Genomic DNA, 24,582 nt, shown 5'->3' with positions numbered 1-24,582 from the left:
TAAGTATTGCCGTGATGTCCTCCCAAATCAATAGTGCAAATCCCCGTCCTCTCTTACTTCCACCTCTGTCGAGCCAGAAGGATCGGGACTACGGAACAATGAGCTGCCAGTCCTGCCCATCCCTCAACCACGTTTCCACAATAGCTATAATGTCACAATCCCATGTAGCGGTCCATGCTCTGAGCTCATCTGCCTTACCTGTGGTGTACCTAAATTTCCAAAAAGCCTTCGACAAGGTGCCACACAAGAGGCTGCTGTATAAAATAAGGATGCATGGAGTTCGGGGTAAAGTATTAGCATGGATAGAGGATTGGTTGACTGACAGGAAGCAGAGAGTGGGGATAAAATGAGTGCTAATATGGTTGGCAATCAGTCACTAGTGGTGTGCCTCAGGGACCGGTGTTGGGTCCGCAATTATTTACAATTTATATAGATGATTTGGAGTTGGGGACCACTTGTAGGGAGTCAAAGTTTGCAGATGACACTACGATGAGTGGCAGAGCAAAGTGTGCAGATGACTGTGAAACTTTGCAGAGGAACATAGGTACATTGAGTGAGTGGGCAAAGGACTGGCAGATGGAATACAATGTTAATAAATGTGAAGTCATTCATTTCGGTAGGAGTAACAGTAAAAAGGATTATTTCTTGATTGGTAAAAAGTTGCAGCATGCTGCTATGCAGAGGGACCTGGGTGTCCTTGTGCATGAATCGCAGAAGGTTGGTCTGCAGGTACAGCAAGTAATTAGGAAAGCAAATGGAATTTTGTCCTTCATTGCTAAAGGGATTGAGTTCAAAAGCAGAGAGGTTATGTTGCAGCTGCATAAGGTACTGGTGAGGCCGCACCTGGAGTACTGTGTGCAGTTTTGGTCTCCTTACTTGAGAAAGGAAGTACTGGCACTGGAGGGGGTGCAGAGGAGGCTCACTATGTTGATTCCGTAGTTGAGGGGGTTGGCTTATTAGGAGAGACTGAGTTGATTGGGATTTTATTCATTGGAATTTAGAATAATGAAGGGAGATCTTACAGAAACATATACAATTATGAAGGGAATAGATAAGATACAAGTAGAGAGGATGTTTCCACTGGCAGGTGAAGCTAGGACAAGAGGGCATAGCCTCAAGATTAGAGGGAGCAGATTTAGGACTGAATTCAGAAGGAACTTCTTCACCAAGAGGATTGTTAATCTGTGGAATTCCATGCCCAGTGAAGTAGTTGATGCAACTTCAGGAAACGTTTTTAAAGCTGAGGTAGATATCTTTTTGAATAATAAAGGAATTAAGGGATACGGTGAGAACGCGGGTACATGAATCTGAGTCCACGAAAAGATCAGACATGATCTTATTGAATGGTAGAGCAGGCTCAAGGGGCCGGACGGCCTACTCCCGCTCCTACTTCTTATGATCTTATGATCTTATGACTAGTTTGAGTGGCTGCAATAGTTTGAGGGGCTGCATTAGTTTGAGGAGCTGCATTAGTTTGAGTGAAGTCTTTAGTTTGACTGAAGTAATTTATTTGAGAGGCTGCATTAATTTGAGGGGCTGCTTAAATTTGAGGAGCTGCATTAGATTAAGGGTCTGCATTAGTTTGAGAGGCTGCCTTCCTTTGAGGGGCTGCATAAATTTGAGGGGCTTTATAAGTTTAGGGGCTGCATAAGTTTAGGGACTGCATATGTTTGAGAGGCTGCATTAGATTGTGGGTCTGCATTAGTTTGCGGGGCTGCCTTTGTTTGAGAGGCTGCCTCAGTTTGAGGGTCTGTATTAGTTTGAGGGGCTGCCTCAGTTTGAGACGCTGCATTAGTTTGAGGGCCAGCCTTATTTTGAGGTGCTGCCTTAGATTGAGGAGCTGCCTTAGTTTGAGGCTCAGCCATAGTTTGAGGGGCTGCCTTAGTATGAGGGGCTGTCTTTGTTTGAGGCGCTGCTATAGTTTGAGGGGATGCATTAGTTTGAGGGGATGCATCAGATTGAGGGGCTGCATTATTTTGAGGAGCTGCATTAGTTTGAGTGAAGTCATTAGTTTGACTGAAGTTATTTATTTGAGAGGCTGCATTAATTTGAGGGGATGCTTTAATTTGAGGAGCTGCATTAGATTAAGGGTCTGCATTAGTTTGAGAGGCTGCCTTCCTTTGAGGGGTTGCATTAGTTTGGGCGCGGCATACGTTTGAGGGGCTGCATTAGTTTGAGGGGTGCCTTAGTTTGAGGGGCTGCATAAGTTTGAAGGGGTGCCTTAGTTTGAGGGGATGCATTATTTTGAGGGGCTGCCTTAGTTTGCGGATCTGCATTATTTCGAGGGGTTGCATTAGTTTGAGTGGCTGCATTAATTTGAGTGAAGTCAGTAGTTTGAATGAGGTTATTCATTTGAAGGACTGCATTAGTTTGAGGGGCTGCATTAGATTGAGGGGATGCCTTAGATTGAGGGGCTACCTTAGATTGAGGGGCTGCTTTAGTTTAAGGGACTGCCTTAATTTGAGGGGCTGCATTAGTTTGAGGTACTGCATTAGTTTGAGTGGCTGCATTAGTTTGGGGGGGCTGCCTTTGTTTGAGGGGCTGCCTCAGTTTGAGGCCCTGAATTAGTTTGAGGGGCTGCCTTAGTTTGAGGGGCTACCTTAGTTTGCGGATCTGCATTATTTCGAGGGGTTGCATTAGTTTGAGTGGCTGCATTAATTTGAGTGAAGTCAGTAGTTTGAGTGAAGTTATTCATTTGAGGGACTGCATTAGTTTGTGGGGCTGCATTACTTTGAGGAGCTGCATTAGTTTGAGTGAAGACATTAGTTTGAGTGAAGTCATTAGTTTGACTGAAATAATTTATTTGAGAGGCTGCATTATTTTGAGGGGCTGCTTTAATTTGAGGAGCTGCATTAGATTAAGGGTCTGCACTAGTTTGAGAGGCTGCCTTCGTTTGAGGGGCTGCATAAATTTGAGTGGCTTTATAATTTTAGGGGCTGCATAACTTTAGGGGATGCATAAGTGTGAGAGGCTGCCTTAGATTGAGGGTCTGCATTAGTTTGCGGGGCTGCCTTTGTTTGAGAGGCTGCCTTAGTTTGAGGGGCTGCCTTAGTTTGAGGGCCTGCCTTAGATTGATGGTCTGCCTCAGTTTGAGGTGCTGCCTTAGATTGAGGGCCAGCCTTCGTTTGAGGTGCTGCCTCAGATTGAGGAGCTGCCTGAGTTTGAGGCTCCGCCTTAGTTTGAGACTCTGCCTTAGTTTGAGGAGCTGCCTTAGTATGAGGGGCTGCCTTAGTTTGAGGCGCTGCTTTAGATTGAGAGGATGCATTAGTTTGAGGGGATGCATTCGATTGAGAGGCTGCATTAATTTGAGGGGCTGCTTTAAATTGAGAGCCTGCCTTAGATTGAGGGTCTGCCTCAGTTTGAGGTGCAGCCTTAGATTGAGGAGCTGCCTTAGTTTGAGGCTCTGCCTTAGTTTGAGGCTCTGCCTTAGTTTGAGGGGCTGCCTTAGTATGAGGGGCTGCCTTAGTTTGAGGCGCTGCTTCAGTTTGAGGGGATGCATTAGTTTGAGGGGATGCATTCGATTGAGAGGCTGCATTAATTTGAGGGGCTGCTTTAATTTGAGGAGCTGCATTAGATTAAGGGTCTGCATTAGTTTGTGAGGCTGCCCTCGTTTGAGGGGCTGCATAAGTTTAGGCGCTGCATACGTTTGAGGGGCTGCATGAGTTTGAAGGGGTGCCTTAGTTTGAGGGGCTGCCTTAGTTTGAGGGGCTGCCTTAGTTTGAGGGGCTGCCTTCCTTTGAGGGGCTGCATTATTTTGAGGGGCTGCATTATTTTGAGGGGCTGCCTTAGACTGAGGGGCTGCCTTAGATTGAGGGGCTGCTTTAGTTTAAGGGACAGCCTTAATTTGAGGGGCTGCATTAGTTTGAGGTACTGCATTAGTTTGAGTGCTGCCTTTGTTTGAGGGGCTGCCTTTGTTTGAGGGGCTGACTTTGTTTGAGAGGCTGTCTTTGTTTGACGGGCTGCCTTAGTTTGAGGTCCTGACTTAGTTTGAGGGGCTGCCTTAGTTTGAGGGGCTGCATTAATTTGAGTGAAGTCAGTAGTTTGAATGAAGGTATATATTTGAGTGGCTGCATTAGTTTGAGGGGCTGTATTAGTTTGAGGCTCTGCCTTCGTTTGAGGGGCTGCCTTCGTATGAGGGGCTGCCTCAGATTGAGGAGCTGCCTTAGTTTGAGGCTCTGCCTTAGTTTGAGGCTCTGCCTTAGTTTGAGGAGCTGCATTAATTTGAGTGAAGTCAGTAGTTTGAATGAAGGTATATATTTGAGTGGCTGCATTAGTTTGAGGGGCTGTATTAGTTTGAGGGGCTGCATTAGTTTGAGGAGCTGCATTAGTTTGAGTGAAGTCATTAGTTTGAATTAAGTTATTTACTTGAGGGGCTGCATTAATTTGAGGGGCTGCATTACTTTGAGGAGCAGCATTAGTTTGAGTGAAGTTATTAATTTGAGGGGCTGCATTAATTTGAGGAGCTGCATTAGTTTAAGGGGCTGAATTATTTTGAGGGGCTGCCTTAGACTGAGGGGCTGCCTTAGATTGAGGAGCTGCATTAGTTTGAGGTACTGCATTAGTTTGAGGTGCTGCATTAGTTTGAGTGCTGCAATAGTTTGAGCGCTGCATTAGTTTGAGGGACTGCCTTTGTTTGAGGGGCTGCCTTTGTTTGAGGGGCTGCCTTAGTTTGAGGTCTTAACATAGTTTGAGGGGCTTCCTTAGTTTGAGGGGCTGCATTAATTTGAGTGAAGTCAGTAGTTTGAATGAAGGTATTTATTTGAGGGGCTGACTTAGTTTGGGTGAAGTCATTAGTTTGAGTGGCTGCATTACTTTGAGGAGCTGCATTAGTTTGAGTGAAGTTATTAATTTGAGGGGCTGCATTACTTTGAGGAGGTGCATTAGATTAAGGGGCTGCCTTAGTTTGAGGGGCTGCCTTAGTTTGAGGGGCTACCTTAGTTTGAGAAGCTGCATTAGATTGAGGGACAGCCTTAGTTTGAGGAGCTGCCTTAGTTTGAGGGTCAGACTTACTTTGAGGGGCTGCAAAAGTTGAGGGGCTGCATATGTTTGAGGAGCTGCCTTAGATGGACGGGCTGCCTTAGATTGAGGGGCTGCCTTAGATTCAGGTACTGTAATAGTTTGAGGGGCTGCCTCAGTTAGAGGGACTGCCTCAGTTTGAGGGGCTGAATTAGTTTGAAGGGCTGCATTAGTTTGAGTGAAGTCAATGGTTTGACTGAAGATATTTATTTTTGGGGGCTGCATTAGTTTGAGGGGCTGTATTACTTTGAGGAGCTGCATTAGTTTGAGTGAAGTCATTAGTTTGAATGAAGTTATTAATTTGAGGGGCTGCATTAGTTTGAGAAGCAGACTTCGATTGAGGGTCTGCCTTCGTGTGAGGGTCTGCCTTAGTTTGAGGGTCTGCATTAGTTTGAGCGTCTGCCTTAGATTGAGGGGATGCATTAGTTTGACGGTCTGCCTTAGATTGAGGGGCTGCATTACTTTGAGGAGCTGCATTGGTATGAGTGAAGTCAGTAGTTTGACTGAAGTTATTTATTTGAAGGGCTGCATTAGTTTGGGTGAAGTCATTAGTTTGACTGAAGTTATTTATTTGTAGGGCTGCATTAGTTTGGGCGGCTGCATTACTTTGAGGAGCTGCATTGGTTTGAGTGAAGTCAGTAGTTTGACTGAAGTTATTTATTTGAAGGGCTGCATTAGTTTGGGTGAAGTCATTAGTTTGACTGAAGTTATTAATTTGAAGGGCTGCATTAGTTTGGGTGAAGTCAGTAGTTTGACTGAAGTTATTTATTTGAGGGGCTGCATTCGATTGAGGGGCTGCCTTAGTTTGACGGTCTGCCTTAGATTGAGGGGCTGCATTACTTTGAGGGGCTGCATTAGTTCGAGTGAAGTCAATGGTTTGACTGAAGTTATTTATTTGAGGGGCTGCATTAGTTTGAGGGGCTGCATTACTTTGAGGAGCTGCATTAGTTTGAGTGAAGTCATTAGTTTGACTGAAGTTATTTATTTGAAGGGCTGCATTAGTTTGGGCGGCTGCATTACTTTGAGGAGCTGCATTGGTTTGAGTGAAGTCATTAGTTTGACTGAAGTTATTTATTTGAAGGGCTGCATTAGTTTGGGTGAAGTCAGTCGTTTGACTGAAGTTATTTATTTGAAGGGCTGCATTAGTTTGGGCGGCTGCATTACTTTGAGGAGCTGCATTGGTTTGAGTGAAGTCATTAGTTTGACTGACGTTATTTATTTGAGGGCCTGCATTCGATTGAGGGGCTGCCTTAGTTTGAGGGGCTGCCTTAGTTTGAGGGGCTACTTTAGTTTGAGGGGCTACTTTAGATTGAGAAGCTGCATTAGATTGAGGGTCAGCCTGAGTTTGAGGGACTGCCTTAGTTTGAGGGGCTGCATTAGTTTGAGGGGCTGCATTAGTTCGAGTGAAGTTAATGGTTTGACTGAAGTTATTAATTTGAGGGGCTGCATTAGTTTTGGGGGCTGCATTACTTTGAGGAGCTGCATTAGTTTGAGTGAAGTCATTAGTTTGAATGAAGTTATTTATTTGAGGGGCTGCATTAGTTTGAGGAGCTGCATTACTTTGAGGAGCTGCAGTAGTTTGAGTGAAGTCATTAGTCTGACTGAAATTATTTATTTCAGCGGCTGCATTAGTTTGGGGGCTGCATTGGTTTGAGTGAAGTCATTAGTTTGACTGAAGCTATTTAATTGAGGAGCTGCATTAGATTAAGGGGCTGCATTAGTTTGAGGGGCTGCATAAGTTTGAGGGGCTGCCTTAGGTTGAGGGGCTGCATAAGTTTGAGGGGCTGCCTTAGTAGAGGGGCAGGCTTTGTTTGACGGCCTGCCTTTGTTTGAGGGTCTGCCTTTGTTTGAGGGTCTTCCTTAGTATGAGGGTCTGCCTTGGATTGAGGGGCTGCATTAGTTTGACGGGCTGCTTTAGTTTGAGGGGCTGGCTTAGTTTGAAGGGCTGCATAAGTTGTGAAGGGCTGCCTTCGGTTGAGGGGCTGCACAGGTTTGAGTGGCTGCCTTAGATTGAGGGGCAGCCTTAGTTTAAGGGTCTGCCTTTGTTTGAGGGTCTTCCTTAGTATGAGGGGATGCCTTGGATTGAGGGGCTGCATTAGTTTGAGGGGCTGTCTTAGTTTCAGGGGCTGCATTACTTTGAGGGGATGCATTAGTTTGAGAAGCTGCATTCGATTGAGGGTCTGCCTTAATTTGAGGGGCTGCTTTTGTTTGAGGGGTTGCATTACTTTGAGGGGATGCATTAGTTTGAGAAGCTGCATTAGTTTGAGGGGCTGACTTAGAATGAGGGTCTTCCTTGGTTTGAAGTCATTAGTTTGAATGAAGTTATTAATTTGAGGGGCTGCATTAGTTTGAGAAGCTGCATTCGATTGAGGGTCTACCGAAGTTTGACAGGCTGCCTTAGTGTGAGGGTCTGCCTTCATTTCAGGGTCTGCCTTAATTTGAGGGTCTGCCATAGTTTGAGGGTCTGCATTAGTTTGAGATACTGCATTAGTTTGAGGGTCTGCATTAGTTTGAGGGTCTGCATTAGTTTGAAGATCTGCATTAGTTTGAGGTTCTGCATTAGTTTGAGGTTCTGCATTAGTTTGAGGGGCTGCTTTAGATTGAATGGCTGCATTCGTTTGAGGGGCTGCTGTAGTTTGAGGGGCTGGCTTAGTTTGAGGGGCTGGCTTAGTTTGAGGGGCTGGCTTAGTTTGAGGGGCTGCCTTAGTTTGAGGGGCTGCTTTTGTTTGAGGGACTGCCTTAGTTTGAGGTCTTAACATAGTTTGAGGGGCTGCCTTAGTTTGAGGGGCTGCATTAATTTGAGTGAAGTCAGTAGTTTGAATGAAGGTATTTATTTGAGGGGCTGACTTAGTTTGAGGGGCTGCATTACTTTGAGGAGCTGCATTAGTTGGAGTGAATTTATTAATTTGAGGGGCTGCATTACTTTGAGGAGGTGCATTAGATTAAGGGGCTGCCTTAGTTTGAGGGGCTGCCTCAGTTTGAGGGGCTACCTTAGTTTGAGAAGCTGCATTAGATTGAGGGACAGCCTTAGTTTGAGGGGCTGCCTTAGTTTGAGGGTCAGACTTACTTTGAGGGGCTGCAAAAGTTGAGGGGCTGCATAAGTTTGAGGAGCTGCCTTAGATGGATGGGCTGCCTTAGATTGAGGGGCTGCCTTAGATTCAGGTACTGTAATAGTTTGAGGGGCTGCCTCAGTTTGAGGGGCTGCTTCAGTTTGAGGGACTGCCTCAGTTTGAGGGGCTGAATTAGTTTGAAGGGCTGCATTAGTTTGAGTGAAGTCAATGGTTTGACTGAAGTTATTTATTTTTGGGGGCTGCATTAGTTTGAGGGGCTGTATTACTTTGAGGAGCTGCATTAGTTTGAGTGAAGTCATTAGTTTGAATGAAGTTATTTATTTTTGGGGGCTGCATTAGTTTGAGGGGCTGTATTACTTTGAGGGTCTGCATTAGTTTGAGCGTCTGCCTTAGATTGATGGGATGCATTAGTTTGATGGTCTGCATTAGATTGAGGGGCTGCATTACTTTGAGGAGCTGCATTAGTTTGAGTGAAGTCAGTAGTTTGACTGAAGTTATTTATTTGAAGGGCTGCATTAGTTTGGGTGAAGTCATTAGTTTGACTGAAGTTATTTATTTGAAGGGCTGCATTAGTTTGGGCGGCTGCATTACTTTGAGGAGCTGCATTGGTTTGAGTGAAGTCAGTAGTTTGACTGAAGTTATTTATTTGAAGGGCTGCATTAGTTTGAGTGAAGTCATTAGTTTGACTGAAGTTATTTATTTGAAGGGCTGCATTAATTTGGGCGGCTGCATTACTTTGTGGAGCTGCATTGGTTTGAGTGAAGTCAGTAGTTTGACTGAAGTTATTTATTTGAAGAGCTGCATTAGTTTGGGTGAAGTCATTAGTTTGACTGAAGTTATTTATTTGAGGGGCTGCATTCGATTGAGGGGCTGCCTTAGTTTGATGGTCAGCCTTAGATTGAGGGGCTGCATTACTTTGAGGGGCTGCATTAGTTCGAGTGAAGTCAATGGTTTGACTGAAGTTATTTATTTGAGGGGCTGCATTAGTTTGAGGGGCTGCATTACTTTGAGGAGCTGCATTGGTTTGAGTGAAGTCATTAGTTTGACTGAAGTTATTTATTTGAGGGGCTGCATTCGATTGAGGGGCTGCCTTAGTTTGAGGGGCTGCCTTAGTTTGAGATGCTACTTTAGTTTGAGGGGCTACTTTAGTTTGAGGGGCTACTTTAGATTGAGAAGCTGCATTAGATTGAGGGTCAGCCTTAGTTTGAGGGACTGCCTTAGTTTGAGGGGCTGCATTAGTTTGAGGGGCTGCATTAGTTCGAGTGAAGTCAATGGTTTGACTGAAGTTATTAATTTGAGGGGCTGCATTAGTTTTGGGGGCTGCATTACTTTGAGGAGCTGCATTAGTTTGAGTGAAGTCATTAGTTTGAATGAAGTTATTTATTTGAGGGGCTGCATTAGTTTGAGGAGCTGCAGTAGTTTGAGTGAAGTCATTAGTCTGACTGAAATTATTTATTTCAGCGGCTGCATTAGTTTGGGGGGCTGCATTGGTTTGGGTGAAGTCATTAGTTTGACTGAAGCTCTTTATTTGAGGAGCTGCATTAGATTAAGGGGCTGCATTTGTTTGAGGGGCTGCAAATGTTTGAGGGGCTGCCTCAGTTTGAGGGGCTGCATAAGTTTGAGGGGCTGCCTTAGGTTGAGGTGCTGCATAGGTTTGAATGGGTGCCTTAGTAGAGGGGCAGGCTTTGTTTGACGGTCTGCCTTTGTTTGAGGGTCTGCCTTTGTTTGAGGGTCTTCCTTAGTATGAGGGGCTGCCTTGGTTTGAGGGGCTGCATTAGTTTGACGGGCTGCTTTAGTTTGAGGGGCTGGCTTAGTTTGAAGGGCTGCATAGTTTGTGAAGGGCTGCCTTCGGTTGAGGGGCTGCACAGGTTTGAGTGGCTGCCTTAGATTGAGGGGCAGCCTTAGTTTAAGGGTCTGCCTTTGTTTGAGAGTCTTCCTTAGTGTGAGGGGATGCCTTGGATTGAGGGGCTGCATTAGTTTGAGGGGCTGTCTTAGTTTCAGGGGCTGCATTACTTTGAGGGGATGCATTAGTTTGAGAAGCTGCATTCGATTGGGGGTCTGCCTTAATTTGAGGGGCTGCCTTTGTTTGAGGGGTTGCATTACTTTGAGAAGCTGCATTAGTTTGAGGGGCTGACTTAGAATGAGGGTCTTCCTTGGTTTGAAGTCATTAGTTTGAATGAAGTTATTAATTTGAGGGGCTGCATTAGTTTGAGAAGCTGCATTCGATTGAGGGTCTACCGAAATTTGACAGGCTGCCTTAGTTTGAGGGTCTGCCTTCATTTCAGGGTCTGCCTTAATTTGAGGGTCTGCCGTAGTTTGAGGGGCTGCGTTAGTTTGAGATACTGCATTAGTTTGAGGGTCTGCATTAGTTTGAGGGTCTGCATTAGTTTGAGGATCTGCATTAGTTTGAGGTTCTGCATTAGTTTGAGGTTCTGCATTAGTTTGAGGGGCTGCTTTAGATTGAATGGCTGCATTCGTTTGAGGGGCTGCTGTAGTTTGAGGGGCTGGCTTAGTTTGAGGGGCTGGCTTAGTTTGAGTGGCTGCCTTAGTTTGACGATCTGCATGAGTTTGAGGGTCTGCATTACTTTCAGGGTCTAACTTGGTAAGAGGGGCTGCCTTAGATTGCGGGGCTGCATTAGTTTGAGGGGCTGTATTAGATTCAGGGCCTGCTTTAGTTTAAGAGGCTGCATTAGTTTGAGGGTCTGCCTTTGTTTGAGGGGCTGCATTTGTTTGAAGGTCTGCATAAGTTTAAGGGGCTGCATTAGTTTGAAGATCTGCATTAGTTTGAGGCGCTGCCTTCGATTGAGGGTCTTCCTTGGTTTGAGGTGCTGCCTTTGATTGAGGGCCTGCCTTTGATTGAGGGTCTGTCTTCGTTTGAGGGGATGCAGAGGTTTGAGGGGCTGCAGAGATTTGAGGGGCTGCATTAGTTTGAGGGTCTGCATTAGTTTGAGGGGCTGACTTAGAATGAGGGTCTTCCTTGGTTTTAGGTGCTGCCTTAGATTGAGGGACTGTCTTGGATTGTGGGGCTGCCTTAGACTGAGGGACTGCCTTGGACTGAGGGGATGCCTTAATTTGAGGTGCTGCAGATGTTTGAACGGGTGCCTTAGTTTGAGGGGCTGCATAAGTTTGAGGGGCTGCCTTAGGTTGAGAGGCTGCCTTTGGTTGAGGGGCTGCCTTAGATTGAGGGGCTGACTTAGAATGAGGGTCTTCCTTGGTTTGAGGTTCTGTCTTAGATTGAGGGGATGCCCAGATTGAGGGACTGTCTTCGATTGAGGGGCTGCCTTAGATTGATGGGCTGCCTCAGATTGAGGGGCTGCCTTAATTTGAGGTGCTGCAGAAGTTTGAGAGGGTACCTTTGTTTGAGGGGCTGCATAAGTTTGAGGGGCTGCCTTAAGTTGAGAGGCTGCCTTTGGTTGAGGGGCTGCCTTGGATTGGGGGGCTGACTTAGAATGAGGTTCTTCGTTGGTTTGAGGTGCTGCCTTAGACTGAGGGACTGCCTTAGATTGAGGGGCTACCTCAGTTTGAGGGGCTGCCGTAGTTTGATGATCTGCATAAGTTTGATGATCTGCATAAGTTTGATGATCTGCATTAGTTTGAGGCGCTTCATTAGTTTGAGGAGCTGCATTTGTTTGAGTGAATTCAGTAGTTTGACTGAAGTTATTTATTTGAGGTGCTGCATTAGTTTGAGGTGCTGCATTAGTTTGAGGTGCTGCATTAGTTTGAGGGTCTGCATTAGTTTGAGGGTCTGCATTAGTTTGAGGGGCTGCATTAGTTTGCGGGGCTGCATTACTTTGAGTGAAGTCATTAGTTTGGCTGAAGTTATTAATTTGAGGGGCTGCATTAATTTGAGGGGCTGCATTAGTTTGAGGGTCTGCATTAGTTTGAGGGGCTGCTTTAGTTTGAGGAGCTGGATTAGTTTGAGGGTCTCCCTTTGATTGAGGGTCTCCCTTTGATTGAGGGGCTGCCTTAGATTGAGGGGCTGCCTCAGCTTGATGGGCTGCCTTAGCTTGAGGAGCTGCATTAGATTGAGAGTTGGCCTTAGTTTGATGTGCTGCCTTAGTTTGAGGGTCTGCATTAGTTTGAGGGTCTGCATTAGTTTGAGGGGCTGCCTCAGTTTGAGGAGCTGCCTCGGTTTGAGGTGCTGCCTTAGTTTGAGGGGCTCCATTAGTTTGAGGGTCTGCCTTAGAGTGAGGGATTTCCTTAGTTTGAGGGGCTGCATATGTTTCAGGGACTGCAATAGTTTGAGAGGCTTTCTTAGATTGAGGGGCTGCCTCAGTTTGAGTGTCTGCCTTAGTTTGAGGGGCTGCATATGTTTGAGGGGCCAATTAACGGGGTGGCACAGTGGCGCAGTGGTTAGCACCGCTGCCTCACAACTCCAGCCAGCCGGGTTCAATTCTGGGTACTGCCTGTGTGGAGTTTGCAACTTTTCCCTGTGTCTGCATGGGTTTCCTCCTCGTGCTCCGGTTTCCTCCCACATGCCAATGACTTGCAGGTTGATAGGTTAAGTGGCCATTATCAATTGCCCCTAGTATAGCCAGGTGGTCGGGAAACATAGGGACAGGTGGGGATATGGGATTGGTGTAGGATTAGTATCAATGGGTGGTTGATGCTTGGCAGAGACAGGGTGGGCCCAAGGGCCTGTTTCAGTGCTGTATCACTGAACTAAAGTTTGAGAGTCTGCCTTATTTCGAGGGGCTGTCTTAGTTTGAGGAGCTCCCTTATTTTGATGATCTGCATTACTTTGAGGAGCTGCATTAGTATGAATGAAGTCATTAGTTTGACTGAAGTTATTTATTTGAGGGGCTGCGTTAGTTTGAGCGGCTGCATTAGTGTGAGGGGCTGCATTAGTTTGAGGGGCTGCATAAGTTTCAGGGGCTGCCTTAGTTTAAGGCTCTGCCTTAGTTTAAGGGTCTGCAATAGTTTAAGGGTCTGCATAAGTTTGAGGGGCTGCATAGGTTTGTGGGGCTGCATTAGTTTGAGGGGCTCCATTAGTTTGAGGGTCTGCCTTAGAGTGAGGGGTTTCCTTAGTTTGAGTTGCTGCATTAGTTTGAGGGGCTGCCTTAGTTTGAGAGGCTGCCTTAGTTTGAGGGTCTGCGTTAGTTTGAGGGTCTGCGTTAGTTTGAGGGTCTGCATTAGTTTGAGGAGCTGCATTAGCTTGAGTGGCTGCATTAGTTTGAGGGGCTGTATTGCTTTGAGGAGCTGCATTAGTTTGAGTGAAGTCGTTAGTTTGACTGAAGTTTTTTATTTGAGCGGCTGCATTAGTTTGAGGGGCTGCATTAGTTTGAGTGAAGTCATTCGTTTGACTGAAGTTATTTATTTGAGTGGATGCATTAGTTTGAGAGGCTGCATAAGTTTGAAGGTCAGCCTTAGTTTGAGGGTCTGCATTAGTTTGAGGGTCTGCATTAGTTTGAGGGTCTGCCTTAGTTTGAGTTGCTGCCTTAGTTTGAGTTTCTGCATTAGTTTGCGGTCCTGCAGAAGTTTGAGGGTCTGCCGTTTGTTTGAGAGTCTGCCTTAGTTTGAGGGGCTGCATAAGTTTGAGAGGCCACCTTAGTTTGAGGGGCTGCATTATTTTGTGGGCTGCTTTAATTTGAAGTACTGCATACGTTTGAGAGACTGCCATAGTTCGAGGGTCTGCATTATTAAGAGCGGCTGCATTAATTTGAGGTATTGCATAAGTTTGAGAAACTGCCTTACTTTGAGGGTCTGCATTAATTTGAGGGTCTGCATGCTCCATGTCGGGCTGCTGCAGCCGGAGGATTGGGCCAGGCGGAATGCTCCATGTCGGGCTGCTGCAGCCAGAGGATTGGGCCAGGTGGAATGCTCCATGTCGGGCTGCTGCAGCCGGAGGATTGGGCCAGGCGGAATGCTCCATGTCGGGCTGCTGCAGCCAGAGGATTCTGCCAGGCCGAATGCTCCATGTCGGGCTGATGCCAGTGCGATCTTGTGTCACTGCCAAAGAGCAGGAGGGCAAGAAAATCCCGGTTAATATGTCAGGAAGCGTTATAAAGGATTACTGAACATTCTAAAGAGTTAGGAAATATTGTGAATGTTTTCAAGGGACATAAAGGATGATAAATGGATATTAATCTTTATGTCAGATTCTGAAGCATTAGAAACGGTTTTGTTTCGCAGGCTTTAAAGTATTATGAAGAATTGTAAAGGGTTATAAACTGTTGTAAAGCAATATAAATGAATATAAAAAATAAGATAGGTTCATCAAGTATTATAAAAGGTGATAAATTACTGTAATGGGATATAAAGGATTATCTAGGTATCTAAATATTGGTGTAGGATTCAACATTGTTATGTAGTTGTTTAAAGAGGTAAGGAGCATTACAAATGTCAGTAAAGTAGATAAACCATTATAAAGTATTGTAAATGGTTCTACATTACCAAGTGCAATAAAGGAATATACAGATGTATAATGGATAATAACGCATTACAAAGTTATAAATTATTGCAACGTGTTATAAAAATGTAAAGATTTATAAAGGAAATTAAAGCATTAAAATTTTATCAATTGTCATGAAAAAGTCAGGCTGAGCTCAAACCAGATTTTCTCGGACAGTTGTTATTCTGGTTGTGCTGGAAACGCAAGTGGACGAGGCTGCTTCTGATGCTGAAGGTGGTGGGCGGGGCCGATGTTATAATGAGGGAGGTGGGCGGGGCCGCTGTTGATGATGAGGGTGGTGGGCGGGGCCGCTGCTCATGCTGAAGGTGGTGGGCGAGGCCGCTGCTGATGCGAAGGGTGGTGGGCGGAGCCGCTGTTTTGACGAGCGTGGTGGGCGGGTCTGCTGTTGATGCGGAGGGTGGTGGGCGGGGCCGCTGATGATGCGGAGAGTGGTGGGCGGGGCCGCTGCTGATGCGGAGTGTGGAGGGCAGCGCCGCTGCTTCTGTGGGTGGTGGGCGGGGCTGCTGCTGATGCTGAGGATGGTGGGCGGGGCCGCGGCTTTTGATGAGGGTGGTGGGCAGCGCTGCTGCTGATGATGAGGGTGGTGGGCGGGGCCGCTGTTAATGATGAGGGTGGTGGACCGGACGGCTGCTGATGATGAGGGTGGTGGGCGGGGGCTGCAGCTGACGCTAATGGTGGTAGGCGGGACCGCTGTTGATGCTGATGGTGGTGGGCGGGGCAATTGCTGATGTTGAGTGCGGTGGGCGGGACCGTTGCTGATGCTGAGGGTGGTGGGCGGGCCCGCTACTGATGCTGCGGCCGGAGGGCGGGGCGGCAGCTAATGCTGCGGAAGGTGGGCCACGCCGCTGCTGATGCTGAGGTTGTTGGGCTAGGCCGCTGCTGATGCTGAGCGTGAACAAAGAACGAGAACAAAGAACAGTACAGCACAGGAACAGGCCATTCGGCCCTCCAAGCCTGCGCCGATCTTGATGCCTGCCTAACCTAAAACCTTCTGCACCTCCGGGACCCATATCCCTCTATTCCCTTCCTATTCATGCATTTGTCAAGATGCCCCTGAAACGTCGATATTGTATCTGCTTCCACCACCTCCGCCGGCAGCAGGTTCCAGGCACTCATCGCCATCTGTGTAAAGAAATTGCCTCACACATCCCCTCTAAACTTTACCCTTCACTCTTAAACGTATGTGACCTAGTAACTGACTCTTCCACCCTCGGAAAAAGCTTCTGGCTCTCCACTCTGTCCATTCGCTCATAACTTTGTAAACCTCTGTCTTGTCGCCCCTCCACCTCAGTCGTTCCAGTTAAAACAATCAAAGTTTTTGCAACCTCTCCTCATAGCTAATCCGCTCTAGACCAGGTAACATACTGGTAAACCTCCTCTGTACCCTCTCCAAAACCTCCACGTCCTTCTGGTAGTGTGGTGACCAGAAGTGCACGCAATAATCTAAGTGTGGCCAAATTAAAGTTCTATACAGCTGCAGCATGAATTGCCAATTTTTATACTCTATGCCCCAACCGATGCAGGCAAGCATGCCGAATGCCTTCTTAACTACCTTATCCACCTGCATTGCCTCTTTCAGTGACCTGTTAACCTGTACGTCCAGATCTCTCTGCCTTTCAATACCCCGAGGGGTTCTGCCGTTTACTGTCTACTTCCCAGCTGCATTAGACCTTCCAAAATGCATTACCTCACATTTGTCTGGATTAAACTTCATCTGCCATCTCTCTGCCCAAATCTCCAACCGATCTATATCGTGCTGTATCCTCTGACAATTCTCATCACTGCCCGCAACTCCACCAACCTTTGTGTTGTCCGAAAACTTACTAATCAGACCCGCTACATTTTCCTCCAAATCATTTATATATACTACAAACAGCAAAGGTCCCAGCACTGGTCCCTGCGAAACACCACTAGTCACATCCCTCCATTCAGAAAAACACCCTTCCACTGTTGCCCTCTGTCTTCTGTGACTGAGCCAGTTCTGTATCCATCTTGCCAGCTCACCTCTGATCCCATGTGACTTCACCTTTTGTACCAGTCTGCCATGCAGGACCTTGTCAAAGGCTTTACTAAAGTCCACATAGACAACATCCACTTCCCTTCCTTTATCAATCATCTTCGTCACTTCCCCAAAAATTAGTAAGACACGACCTCACCATCACAAAAACATGCTGTCTCTGTCTAATAAGTTCATTTGTTTCCAAATGGGAGCAAATCCTGTCCCGAAGAATCCTCTCTAATAGTTTCCCTACCACTGAGATAAGGTTCGCGTAAGGTGGTGGGCGGTGTCGCTGCCCATGCTGAGGTTCGTGGGCGGGGCCGCACCTCAAACTGAGGGTGGTGAACGGTGCCGCTCCTCATGCTGAGGTTGGTGGGCGGGGTTCCTGCCGATGCTGAGGGTGGTGGGCGGGGCCTCTACTCATGCTGAGGGTAGTGGGCGCGGCCGCTCCTCATGCTGTGGGTGGTGGGCGGGGCCGCTCCTCATGCCGCTGCTGCTGATGAGGGTGGTGGGCGGGGACGCTGTTAATAATGAGGGTGGTGGACCGGACGGCTGCTGATGATGAGGGTGGTGGGCGGGGGCTGCTGCTGACGCTAATGGTGGTAGGCGGGACCGCTGTTGATGCTGATCGTGGTGGGCGGGGCAATTGCTGATGTTGAGTACGGTGGGCGGGACCGTTGCTGATGCTGAGGGTGGTGGGCGGGCCCGCTACTGAGGCTGCGGCCGGAGGGCGGGGCGGCAGCTAATGCTGCTGAGGGTGGTGGGCGGGGCCTCTACTCATGCTGAGGGTAGTGGGCGCGGCCGCTCCTCATGCTGAGGGTGGTGGGCGGGGCCGCTACTCATGCTGAGGGTAGTGGGCGCGGCCGCTCCTCATGCTGAGGGTGGTGGGCGGGGCCGCTCCTCATGCTGAGGATGGTGGGCGCGGCCGCTCCTCATGCTGAGGGTCCAGTGCGGTGCCGCTGCTGACTCTGCTGAGGGTACTGGGCGGTGCGACCGCTGATGCTGAGGGTGGTGGGCGGGGCCGTTGCTGTTGGTGAGGGTGGTGGGCGGGGCCGTTGCCGATGCTGAGGGTAGGGCCGCTGCTTATGCTGAGGGTGGTGGGCGGAGCCGCTGCCGATGCTGAGGGTGCTGGGCGGGGCCGCTGCCTATCCTGAGAGTGGTGGGTGGAGTCGCTGCCGATGCTGAGGGTGGTGGGTGGGGCCGCTGTCGATGCTGAGGATGGTGGGTGGGGCCGATGCCGATGCTGAGGGTGGAGGGTGGGACCACTACCAATGCAGAGGGTGGTTGGTGGGGCCGCTGCTGATGCTGAGGGTGGTGGGTGGGGCCGCTGCCGATGCTGAGGGTGGTGGGTGGAGTCGCTGCCGATGCTGAGGGTGGTGGGTGGGGCCGCTGTCGATGCTGAGGGTGGTGGGTGGGGCCGATGCAGATGCTGAGGGTGGAGGGTGGGGCCGCTGCCAATCAGTAGGTGGAGGGTGGGACCACTACCAATGCAGAGGTGGTGGGTTGGGCGGCTGCCATTGCTGAAGGGTCGCGGGTGGGGCCGCGGCCGATGCTGAGGGTGCTGGGCGGGGTCGCTGCTGATGCTGCGGGTGCTGGGCGGGGTCGCTGCTGATGCTGAGGGTGAAGGGTGGGGCCGCTGCTGATGCTGATCGTGGTGGGTGGGGCCGCCAGTGGTCAGGCACTTCGATCTTTCCAGTGTAGTGTCACCATGGGAACAGGCTAAAACCCCATGTCTGATAACCACGGGGAACCGCACTCGCCCCGTCTGCCCGTCCCCATGTGAATGAGGCCCGACACCCACCTCCCCACCAAAATAGCGAATACTCAACTTTACGAATGGGCTCAGGCCCCACCAGCATCATTCACCATAGCGATAGGGCCCGCCTCCCTTGTTCACCATATTGATCGGCCCGTCCAGCTTTGTCACCACAGTGATAGGCCCCGCCCCGCTTTGTCACCATAGTGGTGGGCCCTGCCCCACTTTCACACCACAGCGGCAGACCCCGCGCTGCTTTGTCACCATAGCAACAGGCTAGGCCCCAATCCCTGTGGCATCAGTACTACAGGTACGGTCACCGCCTTTCGCCATCACGACAGGCCCAGCCGAACTCTCCCCTCACCACAGCGACTGTCGACCCCCCGGCTGCTGGAAATGGTCAATCAGTTTCTTTCATCATCCAATGAATTGAACAATTGCAGTAAAGGGATATTTCAGCACATTCTTCAACTGCTCTCTGAACCGAGTTTGGGTCACCGCATAAATAGTAGTGTTTGTGCAGCAACTCAGGAGCTGCAGCATGAAGCCCAATTCCTGCAGGAAAACATGTGGATAAGCAAATGTAGTGTCCAAAAACCACATCCGGAACCATATTGAATACACCATTAACGCTGCCCATAACAGGATGAAATTCAGCGAGATAACTAACAGTAAAATGATGGATTTCCTTCGACTCTCCATCTCTGGATCTCTTCGACTCTTCCCAGTGCTGTGATCTCGGAGTCTCCTGCGTCCTCTGCTGCTCACTGAAATGTGTCTGACGGTGAGAGCATTGAGCAGCAGGATCAACACAAATGGGAGCCCAGGAGTTAGAATGTTGTGGAGCAACCGGATTGTTCCCCAAACCCGAGAAAGCAGAACATCCGGTGTTGCATCACAAAACCAGGGCATGTTAATCAGTCCATAAGGACCTGTTAACATAAAATACCAGATGATGTTCTTTAAACAGCTCAGCACAGTCACGGCTCCAAGTACCACAGACGCCATTTTCTCACTGCAATATCTACTGCTCAGCTTCTGGCAACAAATGGCCACAAATCGATCAAAGGTGAAAGTGACGGTGAACCAGACAGAACCGTCTGTGGCTGCATAAAGCAGGATGGCGTGAATATTACACACGGGGATGGACCGCAGGAACTGAAACTGTTCCTTATAAACAATCGGAATGTGCCTCAAAATCAGGTCCAGGATAATGACCAGTAGATCCGCCGCTGACATGGCCACCAGGTAACAAGTGACACATTTGGATAGACCGCACTTTCCCCGAGACAGGATCCCAATCGTCAGCAAGTTAACTGTGAGGAAGGGAAATAAACAGAGAAATTATACATCAGGCTGGAGCAAAGTTAACAGTTCGATTGAGGACTTATTGAGTTTAACAAATATGTTCCTGTATCCAGTAATGTATTAACATGATTGAGAGTGAAAGAACAAACGGGATGGTCTACGATATGGTGGAAGGCAGGAGAGATTAAGTAACAAAAGGATGATACCGAAATTGTTAAACATAATCCTCCCTCTCCCTCCTTTCGCTGTTTAGTTTAAAAATTGATTCCATATCTAATCTGTCCCAGTTCTGATTAAGGGTCACTTAAATGAAATATTATCTCGGTTTCTCTCTCCAGAGATGCTGCCAGACCTGCTGACTATTTCCAGCTTTTTCTGTTTTTATTTCAGATTTGCAGCAGCTGCAGCACTTTGCTCTTGTATAAAAAGTTAGATGTTGGACTGACTGAGAGATTCCCTCACTTGTGACAGGCAGCACGGAATTCAATTATTTCAAAGCAATAATAGGTATAAAGTGCTGTTCCTCAGGTTTCAGTCCTTGGACCACTGCTGTTTTTCAGACTGGAGTGCGGTATATAGTACTGTTTCCCAGGACTCAATACTGGTACCACTGCTGTTTTTCAGACTGGAGTGCGGTATATAGTACTGTTTCCCAGGACGCAATACTGGTACCACTGCTGTTTTTCAGACTGGAGTGCGGTATATAGTACTGTTTCCCAGGACTCAATACTGGTACCACTGCTGTTTTACTGACTGGAGGGAGTTATACACTGCTGTTCCCCAGGGTTCAGTACTGGATCACTGCTGTTTTTCAGACTGGAGGGAGGTAGACAGTGCTATTCCCCAGGTTTCAGTACTATGATCACTGCTGTCCTTCTCAGACTGGAGAGAGGTATCCAGTGTTGTTCCCCCGGATTCAGTACTAGGATCACTGTTGTTTTTCAGACTGGAGGGAGGTATCCAGTGCTGTTCCCCAGGGTTCAGCACAAGGAGCACTGCTGCTTTTTCGAGATAGGGGAAGGTATACAGTGCTGATCCCCATTGTTCAATAATAGGACAGCTGCTGCTTTTCAGACTGGAGGGCGGTATACAGTGTTGTTCTGGAGGGTTCTGGACCAGTATCAACGCAGTTTTTCAGATTGGAAGGAGGTTTACTGTGCTGTTCCCCAGGGTCCAGCACTAGGATCATTGCTTTTCTTTTCAGACTGGAGTGAGGTATGCAGTGCTGATCCCCATGGATCAATAAATGGACCACTGCTGCTTTTCAGACTCCAGGGAGGTATACAGTGCTGTTTCCCAGGATTCAGTACTAGGATCACTACTGTTTTTCGGACCGGAGGGAAGTATACAGTGCTGTTCCTCAGGTTTCAGTACTACGATCAGTACTGTTTTTCAGACGGCAGCGAGGTATACAGTGCTGTTCCCCAGGGTTCAGTACTAGGATCACTACTGTTTCTCAGACTGGAAGGAGGTTTGCAGTGCTGTTCCCCAGGGTTCAGTACGAGATTCACTACTGCTTTTCAGACCGGAGGGAGGTATACAGTGCTGTTCCCCAGGGTTCAGTAATTGGATCACTGCTACTTTTCAGACTGGAGTGAGGTATACAGTGCTGTTCCCAGGGTTCAGTAATTGGACCACTGCTGATTTTCAGACTGGAGGGGTATCCAGTGCTGTTCCCCATTGTTCAGTACTAGCTTCACTGCTGTTTTCCAGACTGGAGGGAGGTATACAGTGCTGCAACCAAGGGTTCAGTACTAGGACCAGCGCTGTTTCTCAGACGAGAGGGAGGGATACAGTACTCTCCCCCAGGGTTCAGTACTGTTGCAACTGCTGTTTGTCAGACTGGAGGGAGGTGTAAAGTGCAGTTCCCCAGTGTTCAGTACTAGGATCACTGCTGCTTTTCGGACCAGAGGGAGGGATACAGTGCTGTTCCCCAGGGTTCAGTACCAGGATCACTCCTGTTTCTCGGACCGGAAGCACGGATACAGTGCTGTTCACCACGGTTCAGTACTCGGATCACTGCAGTTTTTCGGACCGGAGAGAAGTGTACAGTGCTGTTCCCCAGGTTTCAGTATTAGGATCAATACTGTTTTTCGGATTGGAGGGAGCTATACAGTGCTTTTCCCCAGGGTTCAGTACCAGGATCACGGCTGCTTTTCAGACTGCAGAGAGGTATAAAGTGCTGTTCCCCAGGATTCAGTACTAGGAACACTTCTGTATTTTTCCAGAATGGAGGGAGGTATACAATGTTTTTCCCCAGGGTTCAGTCTTCGGCACACTGCTGGTTTTTTTCAGACTGGACTGAGATGTTCAGTGCTGTTCCCCAGTGTTCAGGTCACGGTTCACTGCTGTTTTTCAGACTGGAGAGAGGTATACAGTGCTGTTCCCCAGGATTCAATTCTGGGACAACTGTTGTTTTTTAGAGAGGAGAAAGGGAAAAATGCTGTGCCCCAGTGTTCAGTACTAGGACCAGTGACGTTTTATCAAATTCGAGGGAAGTATGCAGTACTGTTACCCAGGGTTCAGTACCAGGATCACTGCTGTTTTTCTGTCTGGGGTGCGGTATACAGTGCTAACACCCGTTGTTCAGTCCAAGGAACCCTGCTGCTTTTTTCTCAGACTGGACGGAGGTATACATTGTTGCAACCCAAGGTTCAGTGTTTGGAACACGGCTGTTTTATTCAGACTGGAGTGAGGTATACAGTGCTCTTCCCCAGGGTTCAGTATTTGGTTCATTGCAGTTTTTCATTTTGGAGAAGGTATACAGTACTATTCCCCATGGTTCAGTACTTGGCTCACAGCTGGTATTAAGACTGGAGGGAGGTATACAGTGCTGTTCCCCAGGTTTCAGTACTGGGATCACTGCTGTTTTTCGGACTGGAGGGCGGTATACAGTGCTGTTCCCCAGGGTTCAGCATTAGGTTCACTGCAGTTTTTCAGTTTGGGGGAGGTTTACAGCACTGTTCCCCAGGGTTCAGTACCAGGATCAATACTGTTTTTCAGACTGGAGTGAGGTAAACAGTGCTGTTCCCCAGGGTTCAGTACTGGAATCACTGCTGTTTTTCAGACTGGAGTGAGGTATATAGTGCTGTTCCCCAGGTTTCAGTACTATGACCGCTGCTGTATTTCAGACTGGAGGGAAGTATCCAGTGCACTTCCCCAGGGTTCTGCACTCGGAGCACTGCTGTTTATTCTAGATTGCGGGAAGGTATACTGTGCTGATACCAAGGGTTCATTAATAGGACAGCTGCTGCTTTCCAGACTGGAGGGAGGTATACAGTGTTGTTCTAGAGGGTTCTGTACTAGGATCACCGCTGTTTTTCAGACTGGAAGTAGGTTTACTGTGCTGTTCCCCAGGGTTCAGTACTAGGATCACTGCTGTTCTTTTCAGACTGGAGGGTGGTATACAGTGCTGATCCCCTTGGTTCAGTAAATGGACCACTGCTGCTTTTCCGACTACAGGGAGGTATACAGTACTGTTCCCCAGGGTTCAGTATTAGGTTCACTGCAGTTTTTCAGACTGGAGTGAGGTATACAGTGCTGTTCCCCAGGGTTCAGTAATTGGACCACTGCTGATTTTCAGACTGGAGGGGTATCCAGTGCTGTTCCCCATTGTTCAGTACTCGTTTCACTGCTGTTTTTCAGACTGGCGGTTGGTAGACAGTGCTGTTTCCCAGGGTTCAGTACGAGGTTCACTGCTAATTTTCAGACAGGAGTGAGGTATACACTGCTGTTCCCCAGGGTTCAGTACCAGGACCACTGCTGTATTTCAGACTGGAGGGAGGTATACAGTGCTGCAACCCAGGGTTCAACACTAGGACCAGCGCTGTTTCTCAGACGAGAGGGAGGGATACAGTACTCTTCCCCAGGGTTCAGTACTGTTGCAACTGCTGTTTGTCAGACTGGAGGGAGGTGTAAAGTGCAGTTCCCCAGTGTTCAGTACTGGGATCACTGCTGTTTTTCGGACCAGAGGGAGGGATACAGTGCTGTTCCCCAGTGTTCAGTATTAGGTTCACTGCAGTTTTCAGTTTGGGGGAGGTTTACAGTACTGTTCCCCAGGGTTCAGTATTAGGTTCACTGCAGTTTTTCAGTTTGGGGGAGGTGTACAGTACTGTTCCCCAGTGTTCAGTATTAGGTTCACTGCAGTTTTTCAGTTTGGGGGAGGTTTACAGTACTGTTCCCCAGGGTTCAGTACTCGGATCACTGCTGTTTGTCAGACTGGAGGGAGGTACACAGTGCTGTTCCCCAGGTTTCAGTACTTTGATCACTGCTGTCCTTTTCAGACTGGATGGAGGTATCCATTGCTGTTCCCAGGGTTCAGCACTGGGAGCACTGCTGTTTTTTTCTCGATTGCGGGAAGGTATACAGGGCTGATCCCCTGGGTTCAATAATAGGACAGCTGCTGCTTTTCAGACTGGAGGGCGGCATACAGTGTTGTTCCAGAGGGTTCTGTACCAGTATCACCTCTGGTTTTCAGACTGGAAGGAGATTTACTGTGATGTTCCCCAGGGCTCAGTACTGGGACCACTGCTGCTTCTCAGACTCCAGGGAGGTATACAGTGCTGTTCCCCATGTTTCAGTACTAGGATCACGACTGTTTTTCGGACCGGAGAGAAGTATACAGTGCTGTTCCCCATGGTTCAGTACTAGGATCACGACTGTTTTTCGGACCGGAGAGAAGTATACAGTGCTGTTCCCCAGGTTTCAGTACCAGGATCACTGCTGTTTTTAAGACTGGAGGGAGGTATTCAGTGCTGTTCCCCAGTGTTCAGTACTAGGATCACTGCTGCTTTTCAGACTGGAGAGATGTTAACATTGCTGTTCCCCAGGTTTCAGTACCAAGATCACTGCTGTTTTTCAGACTGGAGGGAGGTACACTGCACTCTTCCCCACAGTTCAATACTGGGACAACTGTTGTTTTTTAGACAGGAGGGAGGGAAAGGTACTGTGCCCCAGTGTTCAGTACGAGGTCCAGTGCCGTTGTGTCAAATTCGAGGGAAGTATGCAGTGCTGTTCCCCA

Source organism: Heterodontus francisci, unplaced genomic scaffold (assembly GCF_036365525.1).
Source record: "Heterodontus francisci isolate sHetFra1 unplaced genomic scaffold, sHetFra1.hap1 HAP1_SCAFFOLD_70_2, whole genome shotgun sequence".
NCBI classification, from domain to species: domain Eukaryota; kingdom Metazoa; phylum Chordata; class Chondrichthyes; order Heterodontiformes; family Heterodontidae; genus Heterodontus; species Heterodontus francisci.
Note: the sequence above shows the minus strand (reverse complement) of the source record.